The 19,212-nt window shown below is 47.8% G+C and overlaps 1 protein-coding gene across 2 annotated transcripts in view; it reads left to right on the top strand.

Annotated features, from left to right (window-relative positions):
- Positions 1-9,595: 9,595 nt before the first annotated feature.
- The window catches only part of LOC1281766 (hemicentin-1), a 51,043-nt gene continuing 41,426 nt past the window's right edge, over positions 9,596-19,212 (top strand). Inside the window, exon 1 of one of the 2 annotated variants that reach the window (XM_061644257.1) lies at positions 9,596-10,854. The gene's annotated coding sequence lies outside the window, so the exon portion shown is untranslated. Of the gene's footprint in view, positions 10,859-19,212 lie in introns of both variants that reach the window. The other variant, XM_061644258.1, reaches the window with a different exon arrangement.

The following is a 19,212-nucleotide window of genomic DNA, read 5'->3' as shown; positions in this document are numbered from 1 at the left end:
TCACACTCGGCAGCATCGAGCTCGGCCATGAGTATACACGCCCCAAACCGGCTCCTCTAGGAACTTTGTGCCTGCCGTACCTAACACGTTTGGACACTAATCCGTTCCAATATCTTCATGACCGTTTGTCGCACCACAAAATTGGGAACGAGAGCCCGGGGGCGAGAGAGCGCCCCTACTGCTACGTTGTACGGCGTCCCGATTGCTGGAGCGCCCCGACACAACGACACGGCGACGATGCGGTGTTTTGTGTCTTGTAAACAATTTTAATAACATTTCACGCTAATCGGAGTACAACATCAGCCCTTGCTCTTGGGGAAAGAGGTGAAAGGGGAGGGTGAGCTCCAGCACTCGGGACGGGAAACACCCGTGATTGAATGCGTCGTTGACATCTATGTGTGTGTGAGTGAAGGTTCCCGTGTGGAAAGGGCTGCATGAGGAAGACATCCTCACAACCTCTGATAGGCGTGCAGCACGTGGTATAATCGGTTTTCCGGTCGTTGTCGTTTTGCGTCTCTCCGGCTTTTTCACTCTGCTTTCGGGGTTTACCTTTCTCGATGGCATCCCGCCCCGGGGATCGCACCAAATCCACCCGAACCACGTGCGGTGACGGAGAAAGTGAACCGGGCGTCCTAAGCCCGAATGAAGATGTTAACACGCGCATCACGCATGAGACGCTAGAATAACAACTTGACGACCGGTGAAGGTGGTAACGGTCTGATGAATTTTTATTCTAGGCGTGGAGCAACACAAAAGCAGCAACACAAAAAAAAATCTCAGCCAGTGGCTTCTCCTACGATTCTTTCGAGATGTTTTCCTTACCGCCTGCATTTGTTTGTCTTGTTTTTGAAGCATTACTCCGAGTGTTTTGGAGCAATTTGTCGGAGTAATTTTGAGAGACTGAACTTATAAAACATGTTGAGACATCTCTTTTTAGCAGGATCTTGTTGTTTGGTGAGTCAACCTCACATCCAAAATTACCGAAAAAACAATGTTTGAATTGCAAAAGTCATAGAATTGTGGACTCCAAACATACTGCTCATAAGAAATGGAACATTCTTCTTCATCATCCGAGCTCAGAACTCGAGCGATTACATCTCCTTTCCCACTGAAAAACACTTTACCGACACCACGTCACGGCAAGAAGATAAACTTCCATCAACAGGCAGGTCTTGCCCAAACCCATCCGAAATATTATTCTCGATAATATTGCACGATCCAGCTTATGTCACCCGGCGTATGTGCCTGTGTGTGTGTATGTATGTGTGTGTCCTAGGGGGTGCGTGTGACCTTAGCGACAGGACGGCGCGGCATGGCGGCAAGGGCGAAGGTCACAAAACGAGATTTGAAGATTATCACGGTGCCGGTGCTGGGCACAAAACCGGGAAGAATGTTCGTCGCCGCCGCGCAGCTTCGAAAATGAAACATAAACACAGCGCAATCGGGCTGGGTTCGGATCTCAGATCAAAGCCGTGGGTGAGCGTGTAAGCGTGTGCCCGCGAGGAGCAATGAAGGAAGAACACGCTAAAGCGTTTCACGTAAAGCAGGAAGGCAGCCAGGGCCAGGCTAACATAAACATACCCGCGCGTTGTCAAATCATCTCGAAGGCACGAAGGGACGATAGGCCACACCGTCAATGGCCGACTTCCTGGCCGGACTGGGGGGCGGGGGGGAGGTCCGGAACGCAGGACAAGCCGCTTATGAGAGTGACACGGTGGGAGTGAGGCGCGTGCAAAAAGCGATCCTACAAATCTTACCTCGAGGCCGCGCACTTGAGACGCTGGGCCGCGTGTACCGTGCACGTGTATGAAGAACGTGCGTCACCGAGAACGAAGGCGAACGCACCTTTTCTTCTGATCGGATTACCGGTGTGCACGGGATCGCAATGCGTTCAGGTGGAGGGTGTAGAATGGGGCGAAAGAAATTGAATTCTCTCAGATTTAAGCTAAGCAGCGCACCGTGAATCCATATCGAATGGTTTTGCTTTCTGATCCACAGCACACAGAACGGAAATGCTCATGCACACACACACGCACACGTCCTGGCAGGGGGACATGCCAGTTAGGGGAGAAGGAGGAGGAGGACGCTTTTTTATGTTTGGAATGCGGAGATGAACGCCGAAATCTATCAATTCGTGCGCTGCGAGGCATGATAAGAACAGTACGCATGACACGGTGAAGCGGCCCACGTGCTCATTGTGTAAAACACGTACTTTTGGGTATGGTAATACATACGTGCAATTGAATTAGATAATTTCGTAAATCAGTTAACGTGTGTATAGGTGTGTTTGGGTGTGCATTTGCTTTCAATTCGTTTAATGTACGAGGCTGTACGAGCCCGCGGGGAGACCGTCACAGGGCCATCCGCTAATCGATATCACACTGAACGCCGATTCAGACGCATTTCGAAGCGATTGTGGATAGAATGTTCGTCGAATTTGACTGGCAAAGTGTAATGAAGCGGCAAATGGATGAATGTAAAGTGTTAGTGTGCCTAAAATGATTTGCAGCTTCCACGAATCCCGTGTTTCGTCCATGTGTTGAGGTACCACGACGAAGTGAGGGACGTTTCAATTCCAATCAGTGGAAAATTGTGTTGCCATAAACTAACCTTTATTAAGAGAAATATGTTCTTGTTCATTTAGCCTATTTTTCCTCTTTTTCCCACATACATCATTACTGAACACATTCCCTAAAGTAACTGATTGAAGCAATAAAGTGGCCGTCTTATATCGCATTGTTTGAAGTCGTGAAAAATCATTCAATTAAAATTTCTCAATAATTCCCGGAAGCTCTCCCCCCCTTCTCCCTGATCGACGCTAAGCCAAAGCTTGCTGCAAACTTTGCTCAAAATTATCCCAATGCCTGATGCCGCTGTCATTTGCAACTGTTGTAAACTAGTTCCCAGCACCAGCTGACGCTTCATCGGATGCTTCAAACTGGTTCCAACTTTCCCTATGCTGATGCTCCCCCGAATCCCGTAACAAACTTTTCCGTTTTCCATGCTCCTTGTATGTCCCTTTCCCTCTCTCTCATTCACTCTCTCTCTTTTACTCCCTTAGCTCTCTCTCTTTCTCTGATTTGAAAGAAATCCTTTCCCCCTGCGCGTGGAGCAATCGGACCTGTTTGTACCCAGTCACCCGCGCTCATTACACTAATTGAATTTTACCACCAATTGGTGAAGTTTCCGATACTTTTAAATTCAAATCGCTTTTCTTTCTCCTGCCCGGCGCCCTGGAGGGAGGGCACAGGCAAGGCAGGATTTGAATCGGTTGCGTCAGCTGTGCTGCGGTGGCAGAAAGAAAGCAATCCCGGGTTGTTACCAGTTTTCTTTACCGATTTTCTCACCACTGGTTTACACACAGCTCACAACAGTCACAAACCGCCTGGAGTGGAGAGTGGCTCGCTGCTGCTGACTACGCTTCGGAGTCAACTGTGGAAGAAAACTTTGCCCTGTTTGCCCTTTGCCCAATCCAGCCTGCCTGCCTGCTCGGCTTCGGACAACACCGCTGTTCCGGCGAGGATGAGCGGGATCGAACTGGATGCGGGGCTGACGGACAAACGTACGATTATTACCCAATCAAATTAAGCTGATTATAATCAAATAATTTCTATTATCGACTAAGCCGCACGTGGGCGCTCGCAGGGAGGCAGGGATCGATCCGGGTGGAATCGGGCAAAGGTAAAATCTCCCCTCTTCTGTAAGTACCACCCGATGGGCAGAATTCCGGTTTCCGGTGCGAACGTTGCGTCCGACTGTTATCCTTCCCAGGCGCAGGCCGGAGCACCCCAGTAGCAGCATTTGGAAAGAAATACTTTTAAACTTTCTCCATCCCTGCTCAACCTCCCCCAGGTTGGGACAACAGCGTCCCTGCTCGGAAAAGTTTTGCTCCTCCCAAAAAAACGGAGGGGAATGGAAGCAAATATCCAATACTGCTGACACTTGCGTTTCGGAAAACTTTTACACTGCCACTCCCCAGCGGGGCGACGATAATGACCGGGGAAAGTTTATTTCACCTTCGGACCTGCTCCGCCTTAAGCACCTTTGCTTCCAGCTCCTTCAGTTACCCCCTTTTGTTCGAATGATAAAATGAACGATCAGCAAAATTTGTGAATCACAAGGATGCAGGAGATTAATTTACAGTCGGATCAATTTGAACCGACAAGAATGGGGACCCGTGAGGCCCTGGTCCAAAACGTGCCATTAATCGTGTCCATCGACACACACTCTCTCCGTCTCTCTATCTTAACCCATCAACGGTCACGCCGGAACTGCTTCTGCTCACAGCAGCGTAAAACAACAAAAATCAACCCCGAATCGGTCATAAATCGTGAGCCCCTCCCCTTCTCCTCCTTTGCCTCCCCCTGTCTGTAAATCGTTCTCAATTGACAATGGATCAATTATCAATTAAAATCGAATCACTCGCACCGTGTGCAGCGTGAACGAGCCTTTCGCACGAGCACGGCAGGGCGAACGAACAACGAACGACAACGAAAAACCATTACGAACCACAAAACATTAAAAATCTTTTAGTGGACGAATCCCCGCTTCTCACCGTCTCCTCACCTGGGGGCTGGGGGATGCGTCACGTGTGAAAAAAAACTCAAACGCACAAAAACCCATTATCGCCGTTAATCGTGCGGCGCATCACAGGTGCATCACGCTTGCACAACACAACACTGAACCGTCTGGGTTGGGAGGGGAGTTGTGCGGCAAAGTAAAGCGCACATGAAATGAAACAATTATTTAAAAATTAAATTTTAATTAAATCCACATTTGCAGCATCGTTTACATGCGCGGGCGCGCGTGTGTGTAAAATGAGATCTGCCGGACACTTGCTGCGGGACATTTAATGCAACACGACGGACGGGTATAAACCCTGCGCCCGGCATGTTGCTGCTGCGGCACTTTGGAGGGGAGAAAAAGAAAAACAATTATGGTGGCACTGTGGCACGGGCACGTTTTGGGTCGGGCCTGGTCAACATCTGGCGCGGTGGTCGTTTGTACGTCCCAGCCGATGGTCGGTACCAACTGCCGATGGGATGTCATTTCACATCATGCGATAGCGTTATAATGGAAGCAAACCAGAGATGTGAGGCATACAAAAATGTTCAAAAAACATTCATTTTACAGACATTTTACAAACTTGTGAACAATACTCAAGCTTTCACGAAGAAAGCTCTCCAAAGCTCGAGTTTGTCACTTGAAAATCAATATTTTCCCATAAATACACTTCAACAGCTTCTGATCAATTACATGCCAGGGTGGCAGTGGAGTTGGCAAAGCAGCTTTCGCTTAGTCGCACCCGTCGTACTATTTTGGATGAGATGCCGCGTCGTAAAAGCTGCCATCCAGGCCGTCGTGCGTGATACCGTTGAGGAGTATGTTGTTTCGAGCGTCTCCAAAATAACAAGCAACGTGCTTGAGAGTCAAAAACAAGTTTATCGTCATATCGCAGCGTGGTGCTGGTAAGAGCGAGCATTTTATTCCTGCCCCAAGCCATGTAGATGCCAACACCAATCGAGGCACAAATACAGTGTACAGTGTTGCATTGCGTATAGGCCTGACATTTGAAAGCGCGCGCGAAGGCCTGTTCTTCAATCGTAAATTCAGATGAAAATGGCTTCGATTTTGCGAGTGGTCCTCAATAGCATTTCTAGAGTTAGTCAAAAGCTGTTTGTTTTTGTTGTGCTTGTGATATGGAATGTAACTTGGAATGGGATATTTTACTGTAATGCCTCGCGTGTTTGACGCATCTTTGACGATAAACAGTATTTTAGCAGCGTTTTGGCAATTTATTAATTTTGCATAATGAATAACGCAATTAAAAGGGGAGATTTGTTGTTATTGTTATAAAAAATTGCCTTAAACCTTCAAACAATCTCCTCCACGATTGTTGACATAAAATGACCAAAACTATAACCCTCTTATCGGTTTCTTTTTGTATTTTAAACGATCGTTCTCCTTTGAAGCCATATTAACGATCAGAACCTGTTAGCGCTGTTCGGCGCTTATTTTGCATACATTCATGCAGAATCGAGATGGAATACAAAAACTAAAGAAAAAACGATCGTATGCAAATCAGTCGAGCAGTAAACCAAACGGTCTGCACGTTGATAGGTAGATAAGAAAAGAAAAAGGGAAAGGAAAATGTTGCGAAAACACCTGTTTGCTCAGTTTCAACCCGGGGGCGCGCTACTTTACGTTTGCCTCCTTCTTCTTGCAGCGGGGTTTGGCGGTCAGCTTTTGGCGCCCATGCCTTTATCTGGCTTCCCTTTATCGATGCTGCAACCCCTGTGCAAGTGGTGACCGGTGCTGGGGTAATTACAATTTGTTCGCACTTGCCACCGCGCGCACCTCTGATGGGGCGCGAATAATTAGTACCAGCCCACATTTATCACCTTCGATGGGTGAGGCAAAAAAAGAGAGAGAGAGAGAGAGAGAGAGAGAGAGAGAGAGAGAGCAGGAGCGACGGTTGGTAGAATTCTTTCCACAGTTTGCACCATCTTGAGCCTTTGCCCAGCCGCGGTAAATGAAAAGATTCCTTATATGAGCATGGCCGGCGGTAATTATTACGCCAGCATATTTTTTCAACCCCGCGTAATAACTTTGCAGCTCAATATTGGCGCCAATATGCGCATACCCGAGCGGGCGGTTGCGGTGCAGTGGACCTTTTGAAAGCCGCCGCTATCGATTTCGTTTAATCTGGCCACATTAAAAGTGGTATGGGAATGTGCCGTTCGCTCTGCCTGGGCTGGCTGGCTGGCTCGTTATCGAGCATGCTAACCCACTTTTTAATCGTCCGTTGAGGGAAGGGCCGGTGTGAGCAGGACCAGTCGTGTTCGTTGGTTATAATGAAACATTAACAAGACAATAACATAAAATTAGTGGTCTTTTTGTGCACAATCTCGTTACCACGGATCGGATAGAGAAGTGGACGACCGCGGAAAGCAGCACGGATTATCAACTCAAGCATCTTTGCTAGATCCTCCCGCTTTGCTTGGCCAAATGGTGCTTTTTTCCTCGCGATGCACAGCAGTCGGTACGACAATGATGCTATGAAATATTGTTTCAGATTGTTGAGCAAGCTCCAGCGAACGATACGGAGCACAAAGCTCCAGCTCCTACTCAGTGCAAGCAGCATGAAATCGCACAACCATCGCAAAACCGTTTTCCACGCTCAATGTGCCGGTGTGTGCTGCTGCTGCTGCTATCCCGCCCCGAAGGATCCTAGGAACAAATGGTGCGCGCCAGTGTATTGGACACCGTTGTCCATTGTTCGCTGCTCGTGTGATCGATATGCACCACCATCCCTGCTCTACCACACCCCTTTGCTCCCTGCATCGCTGCAGAAAAGATAAGTGGGAAATGAAAAATGTCTCCTTCTCGCGAAACCCGAGGAATGGAGCATCTTCAGCTGAAGAAGGTGTGTAATTTACACAAATTGCATATCGCTTACGCTTCGTGCAGTGCAAACGGCGTACCCAGACCCACTTTCTTCCCTCGGAGTCTCTTCCACAGCGATTCCAGAGCGTTCCATTTCTTTGCAGGATTGCTTCAACAAGATAGCACATCGCCGTTCTCGCCGACCGCTCGGCCTCGGCACCAGCAACAACACCGACCAGCCAAGTGTCGAGTGGTTTTACGCTAAAGTGGCGAGAAAATTAGCATGCATGGTTGCCAACGACTTGGCAGTACTGGTACTCATACTTTTTTTCTTTTCTTTCCTTTCTTTCGCCTTCTCCCGCTCGACCACACGTGGCCATCCGAAGGCGAAGAATGCGCCAACGGCCGAGAACCGAAGCGTCTCCGGTGCACAGTTTATTGATGAGTGAAGCAGAACTGACTTTTATAGATGCAACCCATCGCTGGGAAGGGGAGGGGGGGAGGGGTGTGGGCATTACGTTCGATTACGTTCCGTTCACGCTGCCATCGCCCAGCGCCCCGGATTTCTGCAATCAATCAACCGGTTCGCTGATCAGCGTCGATCGTCGTTTTCTGTGTCAGGCTTGTTATCGCCAACGTTCGATCACTGATCGAGCTGATCGATCTTTCGCCTTCGCGTGCGTACCTTGTGGGGCTGCTCTTAAACGGTGCCCGCAGGATTCAGGGGAGAGGCCCCACATCCGGGACCGTGACATCGTGCACAACAAGGTGCCAGTCATCATTTTCACACCCTGTTTTCCCATCGAAGGCGCGAAGAATGTAGACAGGAAATGCGTTAAGCGCCGTGCGGCGTGATCGATCGCGTTGACGGGGCTGCAGCGCGCAGCTGTGTGCAAAAGGTTAGAGGACTACAGGTCACTTTTGGGGATGCATTCGAGCTCAGGGATCTTCATGTTCGACAAGATGTGCAGACAATGGAGGTCGGTGAAAGGACAGTAATAGGACAGTTGTTGTCGGTGAAACAATAATCGAATAGAAGGTGAATAGTGAAGGCTTGGTGTTGTCTCGGTGATCGATCTAGTGAGTTTATCGTATGCTTTTACGATGGCGTTGAGAAAAACAACAAACAAACGTGAAAAGTGCATAAGAAACAATAGGATGGAATTTGACACATATTATTTGCTTTATCAACTTGAATGGTATGACAAAATGGAGACTTTCACCACTCTCGTCATTAAAGGTCATCGGAAAGGAGATATAAGATGCAAGAATGCAAGAGAAACCTTGTAACGTCCATAGCTTATAAAAATAATTGTATCAATGAAGAAATATGAGCCAACCTTGAATTGGATCTGTTCCGCTTGGTAGAATTCGGTCGATAAACCCACTCAAGTTTATATGTACCAATGTTTTCAATTTGCTAAATGCTAAGCATAACATTGATAACAAACTTATGTTTTGCAGTTTTTGTTTTAAAATGTCTCTTAGTAAATATATTTACAGTTATTCACTATGGACCGTACACTCTTACCGTGTTTGTTTCTTTACTTTCATCAATCTATGAGTTAACTACCAAATCTATCAGGCACAATCGTAAAAAATAAGCTTTTAAACTTCGTTTGAAACATAACTCAAATCGCCAAAGAATCGTTTGCATATTAGGCAACTGGCTGCGTACTTACGTTCTCCTTACGTTACAGCAACTGAGGCATCTGCATTTGTACAGTGTTTGTAGTTCAGTTGATGATTCCTTTAAAAAACAAAGCTAAAAACGTGCACGCAATTAGGAACTAAGCTCTGTCTTAATATAATTGTAATAATATTTAATCCTATTTATCAAATGGATACTTACCAACCAATTCCACTGCAGCCCTATGTCCACACCATCCCATAGTTCAGCTGGAGAGCATAGCATTTACGTCGACATCACGCATCTGCAGCCCGTTCCCCACCAAAACAACGGCACTCAGAGTTACCGTGAGTAAAACGGACCAGCCAGACACGACAAACAGCCGCCAATGCTAGAACTCGCGCGCGCCAAGGAATGCCCCGAACGATGAACGGCCCAGCAGGCCCGAACAACTCCCGCGTGTACCGAAACAAACGCGAACGCACGTTCGGCCCTTTCGACCCGGCCCGACGGGGAAGCTGCCATCTCGCGCTCGGAGAATCTCAGCACAAGAGGGCGCCCGAAAAAACCGTGTCTTTGGTGCTGCTGCAGGCCGCCAAGCTCCGTCAGTAACGCTCGTGATCACATCATCACATCATCGTGATGCTCGTGTGCCGTCTCCGGGCCGTGCGTGTGCGTGTTTCGTAGTGCCGTGGTCCGTGGTCCGTGCCGTGTACCCCGTCAGCCGTACCGTGGTAATGGTAGCGAGTGAGCATTGAGAGAAACAAGGATAAATGAATGACAGAACCGCCGGCTTCAAGTTTTGGAACACAGCACTTAGCGAAGTACATTTAACCACCTACGTTCCGAAAGAGGCGGAAGCATAAACCCCCCGGGAAGTGTGTGTGTGTGTGTGTAAAGTGAATGAGGTCGAAAGCACAGTGACTGACTGGAAGTGTCCGGAAACCGGAAAACGATTGGTGAAAATTCAATCCACCCGGTGAACACCAATCGTCCAACAGCTTTGAATTACCTCCCAAGTGGAAATTTCAGAAAAGAAGCATAACAGGACCCACTTTGTCACGTGTTTCGAAAAGGGGGTCCGCGTCCGATGCAACCCCAGTCGCCCAGTCGTGTTCGCCAACCGTGGCGGAAGTGTTTATGTAATCAGCGCAACGGGGCTTAAAGCTCGACGGTTCAACGGGCTGGCAAAGCCTGCAGCCAAATAGTCTAGCCATCTAGCGTCGCAACGTGTAGCGAAAAGAGTGGGAAAAGTCTCCCAGCCTCTGCAACCAGCCAACCAACACCAACCCCCAACAGGGTCTCACAGTGCGGGTGAGGTGAGAAAAATATCTTTGTATTCGCATGCGTCCTGCTAGGAGTCGTGCTGTGACCATCCGTGTGTTGGTGTAAAACGGGAAAGCGTAGCGAGAGAATTCCTAACAACCGGAAGCACACCGGAACCAGTGTGCCAATACGAGGAGCGAGAAGAGCTGCAAGACGAGTGGAAGTGGAAAGTGAGTGTGTGTGTGTGTATGTGTACGTGTGTGTGACACGGGCGGGTGAAACAGGATGCATAATAAGGATAAAAGCTTTCCGATGTGCCACCGTTAAAGTGAAGCGTGATTATCAAGGCAGGCGGTACTGCGATTGAGCTTGTGCGGATGTGTGTGCGCGCCAGTGTGTGTGTTTATGTGTCTGTGTGCTTGTGCGGTATTCTAAGCTGCAGCGAATCAACAGTATTGCCGTGTGCGAGCCGCATCTAATCGTATTGACGTACGCGCGCCCTTGATTGTGAGCTGCGGAAAATACCGGAAAAGCGTCGCCTTTAACGGAAGCCGGAAACGAGATACTTTGGGGTAGGTTAGTACAAAGGGAACGACGTGCGTGTGTGCTGTACGGGCTCCCCAAACCCCCATCGGGTTGTGACGAGGGTCGACACGAGGGTGTCTGTTAATGATAATCGGAAGGATGGCAGTACGCAGCGGGTCGAGATAATGAGCGTCGACCGATAAACTCGTATTGACTGTTCTACTTTGTCACTCTTCCTTTGTGTCGGTGTGTCTGTGTGTCTGTTCGTGAGCATGATTTAAGCGATTAATTAATGCAATGACTTGCTAGTGGGCATAGGTCCGAGGTTCCGCCGAGTTGGTAAAACAAAACAAAAACGAGAGCCTGGAATGGAATGAAGCAGCGACCAACACTCAGCATAATGAGGAGTCGACGCATTGGAGTAGAAATCGCTGCTGCTGCTGTGTGTGTGTTTGTGTGCAATGCAGTGGCTATCGATCGGTGGTGGGGTTGGGGACCACACCGATGTCGGAAAAGCACAACCCGTAATTGAAGTTAAACAATGTCAAATCACACGGACATCGATTGTTTGATTGAGTGTAAACGACCTCCAAAAGCCCGCACGAGACGGAGCTGGAAGTTGCACCGACCGCTTTTGAAAACCACAACTTACAGCAGCAGCGCATTAGGCACAGAGACGTAATGATGGGGAACTCTGGTTCGCGGTCGCAAGCAGACAACTTTGTCACACCGGCATTGCGATTGGGCTGGTTTTAAGCGACGTCACAAAGGAAGGACACCCGGACTCGAAATCGAAACCTCCTCACCGAAAACACCGTACGCTAGCATAAATTAGCATTGTTAACGAGCGGGTACCACCCGGCCGTCTACTTCGGCCAGCTCCCGGCACCCCTGGTGCCTGTTCCGGATGAGCCGGGGGTTAACCGCACTCCCAAACCGAACCGAAACGCCGTTTGAAGATTCGATGAATTATTAAGACCCACCGCAAAACCTAGCCGGGCGTGTAAAGTTTTCGTCCCAGCCAAAGGCTGAGCGCTCAGGACTTTTGGGAGGGGGAGGCAAAGCTGGATGGAAAAAGGGAACGTGCTGGAGACGCTTAATCCAACCCCGTTTCATTATCAACTCGGGCGTAAGAAAACTAAGCCTTCCCGGGCGTGCCGGCGTGCGAAAGTGAACGCTACCCCGGGGCGCAAAATGGAGGGCCAAAAAGTTTAAAGCTTGATGGGCCAATTTTTCCGCAAGCCCGGCAGCGATCAAACCTCGGCCGTAAGAGCTTGCGGGCTCGAAACTTATGCCTCCCCCGGAGCCTCTTTCCTCCCGCAACACACACACACATGGTGCGATGGTTGCTTCGAAGCGTGATGATGCGGTTCTATGCATATCTCTCTATGTTTTTGTGGTGCGTGTGCGTGTAAGTGATCCTTTCATTCCACCCTTCCCTGGGGGTTCTTTTCTGACATGTGTGTATCTGTGTCTGTGTGTGGTGTTCGATGTGGTATGTTTTGCGAAATTTTAATTTCACATCGAAACAGCAACATTCCTTCGCCAACATGGACCCCTCGGGTGGGGAGAGGGACGGTGCGTGTGTGTGTTTCGTGTTTCGCTTTGATCGTTTTTGATTAAGGCAGAAGTGAATTAAACAAACCCTACTCTCGTGTTTGTGTTTGCCTGTTTACGTGTATATGTAGCCATGTTTTGCAACAACCATTCGATCGTTATTTATTTAGTGGAAACAGGCGAGGCGAGAGTGTAACACAAACATGAGTGCAAAACCGGAATCTAAATAACTCTTTTACATAGCCAAATAATCGATTGGCCGAATCCTTTTGTGGGGAAAGCGTTCATAACCCGGTTTTTTTGTTTTGTTAGCACACATACACATAATTTTTCTCCCATCTCTTCTACCCTCCTGGTCATCTACGTGTTTGTGTGTGTATGGTCTTCTTTTTTGCAACTTTGTGTGGCCTATCGGTCACATGTTCTGACGACTGAGGCATAAGCCAGCAGAAACTGCCTCGGGAAATGGACTACTTTGAACGAAATGTGGAATCGATCCGTTTTGGAAAAAGGAGAAAAAGAAAAGAAGAAGAAAAAACGAAGGGAAAGGAAAAGATTTATGGGTCCAAACTTTCCCACGAGACGACGCCCACTCGGGCGCCCATGCAGCCACTAGCGGTATGAAATATGTTTTCCATCGTGCAGCAAAATTCACGACCTCCAATGGCACAACGTGTGTCACAATGTGAGCTAGCTTCTGATGTAAAACTTTCCTTCTTCGTGCTGCTCTTTTGTTCTCTTTCTTTGGAGGGGAGGAGTGGGAAAAAGACATCTGTTTCTAGTTCTCTGTGTGTGGGCTGTGGGTGGCCGCACATAGAAAACGCTACTTGTGCCCTCGTCGCTAGCAATTAGGGGTTAAAATGTTAAATTAATTTTAATTGTCAGCCTCAAATCGCTGGACGTATTCCACCCAATTCAGGTAAACGGTGAATCCCCTCCGAGGGACAGGGAATGAACAATCGCCACCTAGAAAGGTAAAGAGCGGCAGAGGGAACACACATCCAAGAAACCGGAGTCGAAGCGATCTCATAAACAGGCACGGAGTTCCGAGATTTCGTGTCCCAGTTCGATTAAGCGGCCCGAGCGGGGTCCCACGGGAGTGATTAAACTATTTATAATTGGCCGGCTGGGATCGAGGGGACCCGTGGACCGTGGCCACACATGTGGATTATCCGCTATTGTTGCCCAATGTCTGCCTCTATGTGTGTGTGTGTGTGACTTTGGTACCAACTATCGAGCAAGAGCGAGTTGTCGCGTGTTGGCGCCCGCTTTGGCCCATACGCTCGGACGTGATTCCGTACGGACGGCGTACGCTGCAGCAATAGAGGACGATTTCGTGCCCACCCGGATGGTGGGACCCATGTGCCGGAATTCTTGACAAATAGTAATTTCGCTCGACGGGACCAACCATCTCCGGCTGGCCGGGGAGGACGAAGCAGTTGCTGTCGCGTGTTCGTGTACGGTTGGTGAGCACGTTCGAGCCGCACCGTCGCACAGTATGGTGCGCTCTTTGGTGTTTGGTGGTGCTCTGACGCCTGATGCTAATGCACCGGGATTACGGATGGCATTAGAGTGGGGCTTTGGCAGGATTGCAGGCAGGAATTGAGTGTTTGATTTGCATGGCCACATAATAGAGCACGTTCTCCGGGGGAAGCGGACAAGTGCACTCCGGAGAGCAGAAGGACTGGCAGTGCTGTTGAAGGGGAGTGCAAGTAATTGTTGATTTGAAATTTTGGAATTTTAATTGGCAGCAACAACAATGGACCGAAAACAAACTCCGAGTGCTCCACATTGTTTGGATATGGGCTCCGATGCAACATGACTTTCATGATCCCTACTCCACAAACACATTGTTTACTGATCCACTTAAGGTATCAAGGTTTAAAGAACACACCCACCACCATAACGCTCCCTGCCAGCGAAATGGACATTTCCTCGCGGGATTATGTTGTACATTAAATAGCTTAAAGCCATCTCCGCAGTTGTGCCATTGCTTCCGGTGGCGGTGCGCAGTGCAGTGTGTATCCCCGGGCTACCGGGCCCTGCTGTGAGACACATAATTATCCGAGCACTTAATTAACTAATCAATTATTCCGACTCACGGCATTGCAATAGCACTCGGGCCGTGTGCAGTGGCAGTGCTTTGCCGCTGACATGACTTTGTACGGATGTTGTTTGTGTGCCTGTGTCCTAGATAGCGAGAGAGAGAGAGCGAGAGCAGGCAAGCGTGTGCGAATAAACGAACCGAAACTGTCCTTGATATGTCCCTATTGCCCGACTGCCGACTACCGGTCCTGCGGTTTTGTGCCAGCACAAGCTGTACCAACTATTGAAACAGTGCCGCTTCGCTGGTTTCGGTATCCTTTTCATTAAAAGCTTTAGTGTCGAGGAAAGGGCCTTTGCTCCTTTCATCTCGCTGTCACCCGGCGACTGCTGCAGTGATGAGCGCAACCATTTGCAGTGTCGGCAATTGATTATGTTTTTTTTTTTTTTATTTATGCTCCCGCGCTGCACTGCTGTGGGCTTCTCGGTTGGCATTTTGCATCACACCGCACTGCAAGCTTGCATTCGGAGTTTTGTGAAAGAAAGAAGGAAAAAAAGCCCTAGAAATTCACTGCGGTCCTGTCAATTAGTTGATCGAGATGAAAGTGTACAGCCAGCTTTTTCCGCTCCGCGCAGGCTTTATATGGACATTTGCATTATGTTCGTGGAAAACTTTAAAAGATACTGCTTCACTCACGCCAAAACAAGCTGCCGGTGAAGCCTGTGTACAGTGCCGAAGTTACCAGCCGCTTTGATGTTGAACAACAGTGGCAGCGTGAACAGAGTGAACATGTTAATACAGCAACCTTTTTAACAAAATATCAAAAGCACATGCGGTGCGTGATTTCCTTGTTTTCGATGTGTTTTTTTTTTTGTATACAAAATTGCAATACCAGAGCGCCTTTAAAAAAGCGCTCGAGGCTGTACGATCCACGGTTGATTGGCAAATGGGCTTTCCACGTTTTCCCGAAATCCTTTTCCAACAAAATAAAGCTATCGGAAGAACGTGCACACACATACAATCAGGCTCGAGCTCTAGGAACAGTAGGAAAAGGGGATGCTGGAAAAGCAAGCAAGCAACCGACCATTTTCATCCTCGTAGTAAAATTGACCCTTTTCAACACTTCTTGGATGGTTTTGTTTTTCACTAGCGGTACCTTTGTTCTTCCTAGCTGATGTTGATATCGTTGCTGCTGCTGCTGCTGCTGCTGCTGGCGGGCAATCTCTCTCTCCCATTTGCTCCACCGCACTGGTAGGGTAGAAAAATAATTGGAGCGTGAATTATTTTTCCCGCCCGCAGCCTGGATGGGGTGGACCCACAGGGCGCTGGGTTGCAGGATGTTTTCCAAGTAATGTTAATGGAAAGTGAACTTGATCTCAAAGCTTGTGGTGTGGGCTTTGGAAGAAAATATTCATTCACGAAGGCTACATAACCGACGGACCGTTGCAATTTTCCACAATTTTACCTTTTTATTTAAATTTTGCAAACAATTTTACGAGCTAATTCTTAGAAGAAAACGTTCTGTTTTTTACGTTTTCGTTGAGTTAATAAATCCCTCAACAATAGCCATAAATCACTTGTACGTATGGAAGTGGGAAGCACTCATCGTTTAGATATTGCGCTTGGGGGTTTTCCCCCCACAAGCTCTAAACAATTGTAAAGCACACAACTGAGCACGTACACAGTTTTGCAGTACGTTTGAAAATGGAGCGAAATTAAATTCATACGCGTGCCAACTGTGTATTCCTCGCGCTGCTTAACTGACCACTTATCTGCTGAAGTCACCACCACGCTCTTGGGATAATAAATAACACAAAACCACACACACATCGCAAGACAGTGTGGGGCAATCGTGGTTGGGCAAAATATTATCTAACACTGCTGTGATGTGCAGGAAAATGGCTACAAGTGCAAGAAGTTGACCGCAAACTACTTCCTGTTTTCTGGCGATCGACCTGCCGTTTCGCTGCAAGCAGACAGCAACACGCGCATTACTATTCCGCTCACATCCTTCGATAATGATTTCCTTCTTGGTTTTTCCTTCGGACCGAGCAAAGAGCATCGCAGCTGGCAGGACGTGCAAAAACGCCCACGGTTCGGTCAGCACACGGTGCGCAAGAAATCTCCTAACATGTGGTGTATTTTTATCGGGAAATGTGTGTGTGTGTGTGTGTGTGTGTGTGTGTGTGTGTGTGTGTGTGTGTGTGTGTTGTTACAGTGCTGCTCAAAAGTTTCTCACACGTGTTGCTCATAAAAAAAGATTTATTTAAGAATCTTGAAAACATAATAAATTCACAATACACTTTGTACAAGTACATGTGACAGATTCCACCATCACTAAGTATATTGCAAACAATTCGTTACGACATTTGTTTCATCCTTCACTGTGGAAAGGATAAGAAACGCTAGCAAATTTCTAAACAGACAAACACACTTCGTGGCATCCTAAATCCACGTCTTGTAGGACGGAGCAGCCGTATAATCTCCAATTGACTACCCATTCCCGGGGCTACATTCCACTGGCTTCCTTCTTTAGCTCTCGCTCTCTCTCTCTCGTCCAACCAGTCCTTCCCATCTCGATGCGTTGCCATGGCCATGAAAATGTAATAAAGAAGCATAACTGTAATAACGTACAATATGAGTTTAATTCTGTTAAGCAGAGTTTATTCGAACTTTCCTTCTCTGTCTGTTCGCGCCACTGGACGACTCGGCCGGAAGATAGCACGTCCACCGTGGCGTCCCTTTTTCCCAGCGGAATGTAACGATGAGTCCGATGTGTTGCGGCTGGGGAGTTCGGCAACAGACATCAAATCGACGCTGATGGTGATCATTCGAGCAAACTGGCAGCCTCTCCTGGCAGCGCCCTTCTCCGTTGCTGGCGCAAAACGAGCGACCATTATCCTTGATGAAGCATAGACGTCATCACACGACACACATGCACACATTTACCAGGATTCGCTTCCTCCAGTTTGTCAGTTCCCACTGTCGCACATACTCTGGCACCGGACTAGAGCTCAACTGTCACTGACAGATTGGGGGACGAAACATCGTCTTCCTCCTCCCTTCCACCCACCCACACGGGACACGATGCAAGCGTGTTCCATAATCGTTTAATTGCAGTCATAACAATGGCCATCAATGTATGAACTATGCCAAAAGTAGCCACCGTTCTGTGCCGAAGCTGTGCCGAAGCGGGACGGCCATTACTGTTCACTGGCCGCCGCGCTGTCACAGCCAACCCGAAAAGTCTGTCAAGCCCGTAGTGGCAGTGGCTAAAAGCTTTACACGTCCCTGTGAGCGAAGTGTTCGGGCGTTGATTTTCCTTCCTTTTTTTAGGCTCCCCGCTCCCCTAAACGTGCCCAACTGCGAGCCAGGCCTTTTCGCGCGCTCGTTGCCAAGGCATATATCGATAATGTCAGCTGCCACTTTTCCGAACTAGGCGAATCTGGGACAAATGATAGTTTTATTGCTACTTTTGGCCCACCACCGCCATCGTTATGCTGCTTGTTGAGGGTGTGTGTGTGTGTTGAAATAGTCGTTTCGATGGTGGCGGGAACACGGTCGGACAGCAAATGATTAGCCCGTTTCGCAAATTAACAGTAATGCGAGTTTGATTGCTGGTGAGTGGTGAGAAAATGTGCAAAACGTGTTGATACCGATCACATCGAAAGATACTTTGATTGGGTTTTTGTTTCCGATTAAACTTTTGATAAAAAAAGGATACATTGTGCGGTGCATGCTGTAGTTCGCATGGTATCCGCATGAAGTATGTATGAAATGTTGCGATCGGAGTCATAATTCTGACCAACCTGCAACCACATTTTCCACGCCGAGCTTCAAAAATGCACAACATCATAGAGATAAAGTACATGTCTGATAGAAGCACTCTAAAAATTTGCAATGCAAATATGCATTAATGCGAGCGTGTGGTGGGTGAGTCGACCCCATAATATGCTATTTAAGCTGAATAATGTGAATAATGTTGTACGATTCATGCATTTTGCATTCCTCGTCAATTGTTCGAATGCATTGGTCGATAATTATTTTTTAAATAGACGATATGAACTTTTTTTCTATAAAACAATCCAATAAGCATATTGTTTTGAATCGATTTCGTAAACTTATTGCAATTTTTATGCATTGTCTGAGATTTTAATTGTTCTTTTCACTCTTTTGTGTAACTTGCGTATCTTTAAACAACCCGTGCTAGTTTCAGCAATGTACATTTTACATTTTATTTGACTATGCTTATTTTTAGCTTAAGCATAATCTCATTGAAGCCTTCTCGGAAATTCTTATTATGCATTCTTCATGCACGTTTTAATCGCAAATGGTTTACATTTTGCATAAATAATTCATCTTGGCTAAAAGCTTGCCAGCTGCATAAATTACATCAAACAAACGTTACACTCACGAATCAAAAACAATAAAGTGCAAGCAAATTGAGAGCAATCAGCTACAACGCTACCCCACCTGCTTGCTTGAAAAGCCACTTGAAACCGTTGATCGCTTCAGACGCTAATTCGGTTAACCATTTTCATTTTCGGGTACGTGTCACTTGTCGTTTTTCATCGCTGCTACCACCGTCTAATGCTAAAGTGCTCGCCAACGCTCACCCTGATACACCCACAACCACACACACACACACAGACCGCTTTCGAGGAACGAATTATGACGTCTCGGCGGCACCAAAAAGCGAAACATCACCGCCCCCCCCAATGGGATTTGCTTTCGATGTCGCGGTGAAAATTCGCCATATTCCTTTTCCCCCATCAGCTCAACCCGGAGCGGCGGTGGCAAGAAA

Source organism: Anopheles gambiae, chromosome 2, assembly GCF_943734735.2.
Source record: "Anopheles gambiae chromosome 2, idAnoGambNW_F1_1, whole genome shotgun sequence".
Taxonomy (NCBI): domain Eukaryota; kingdom Metazoa; phylum Arthropoda; class Insecta; order Diptera; family Culicidae; genus Anopheles; species Anopheles gambiae.
Note: the sequence above shows the minus strand (reverse complement) of the source record. Positions and strands in the feature narration are given on the sequence as shown.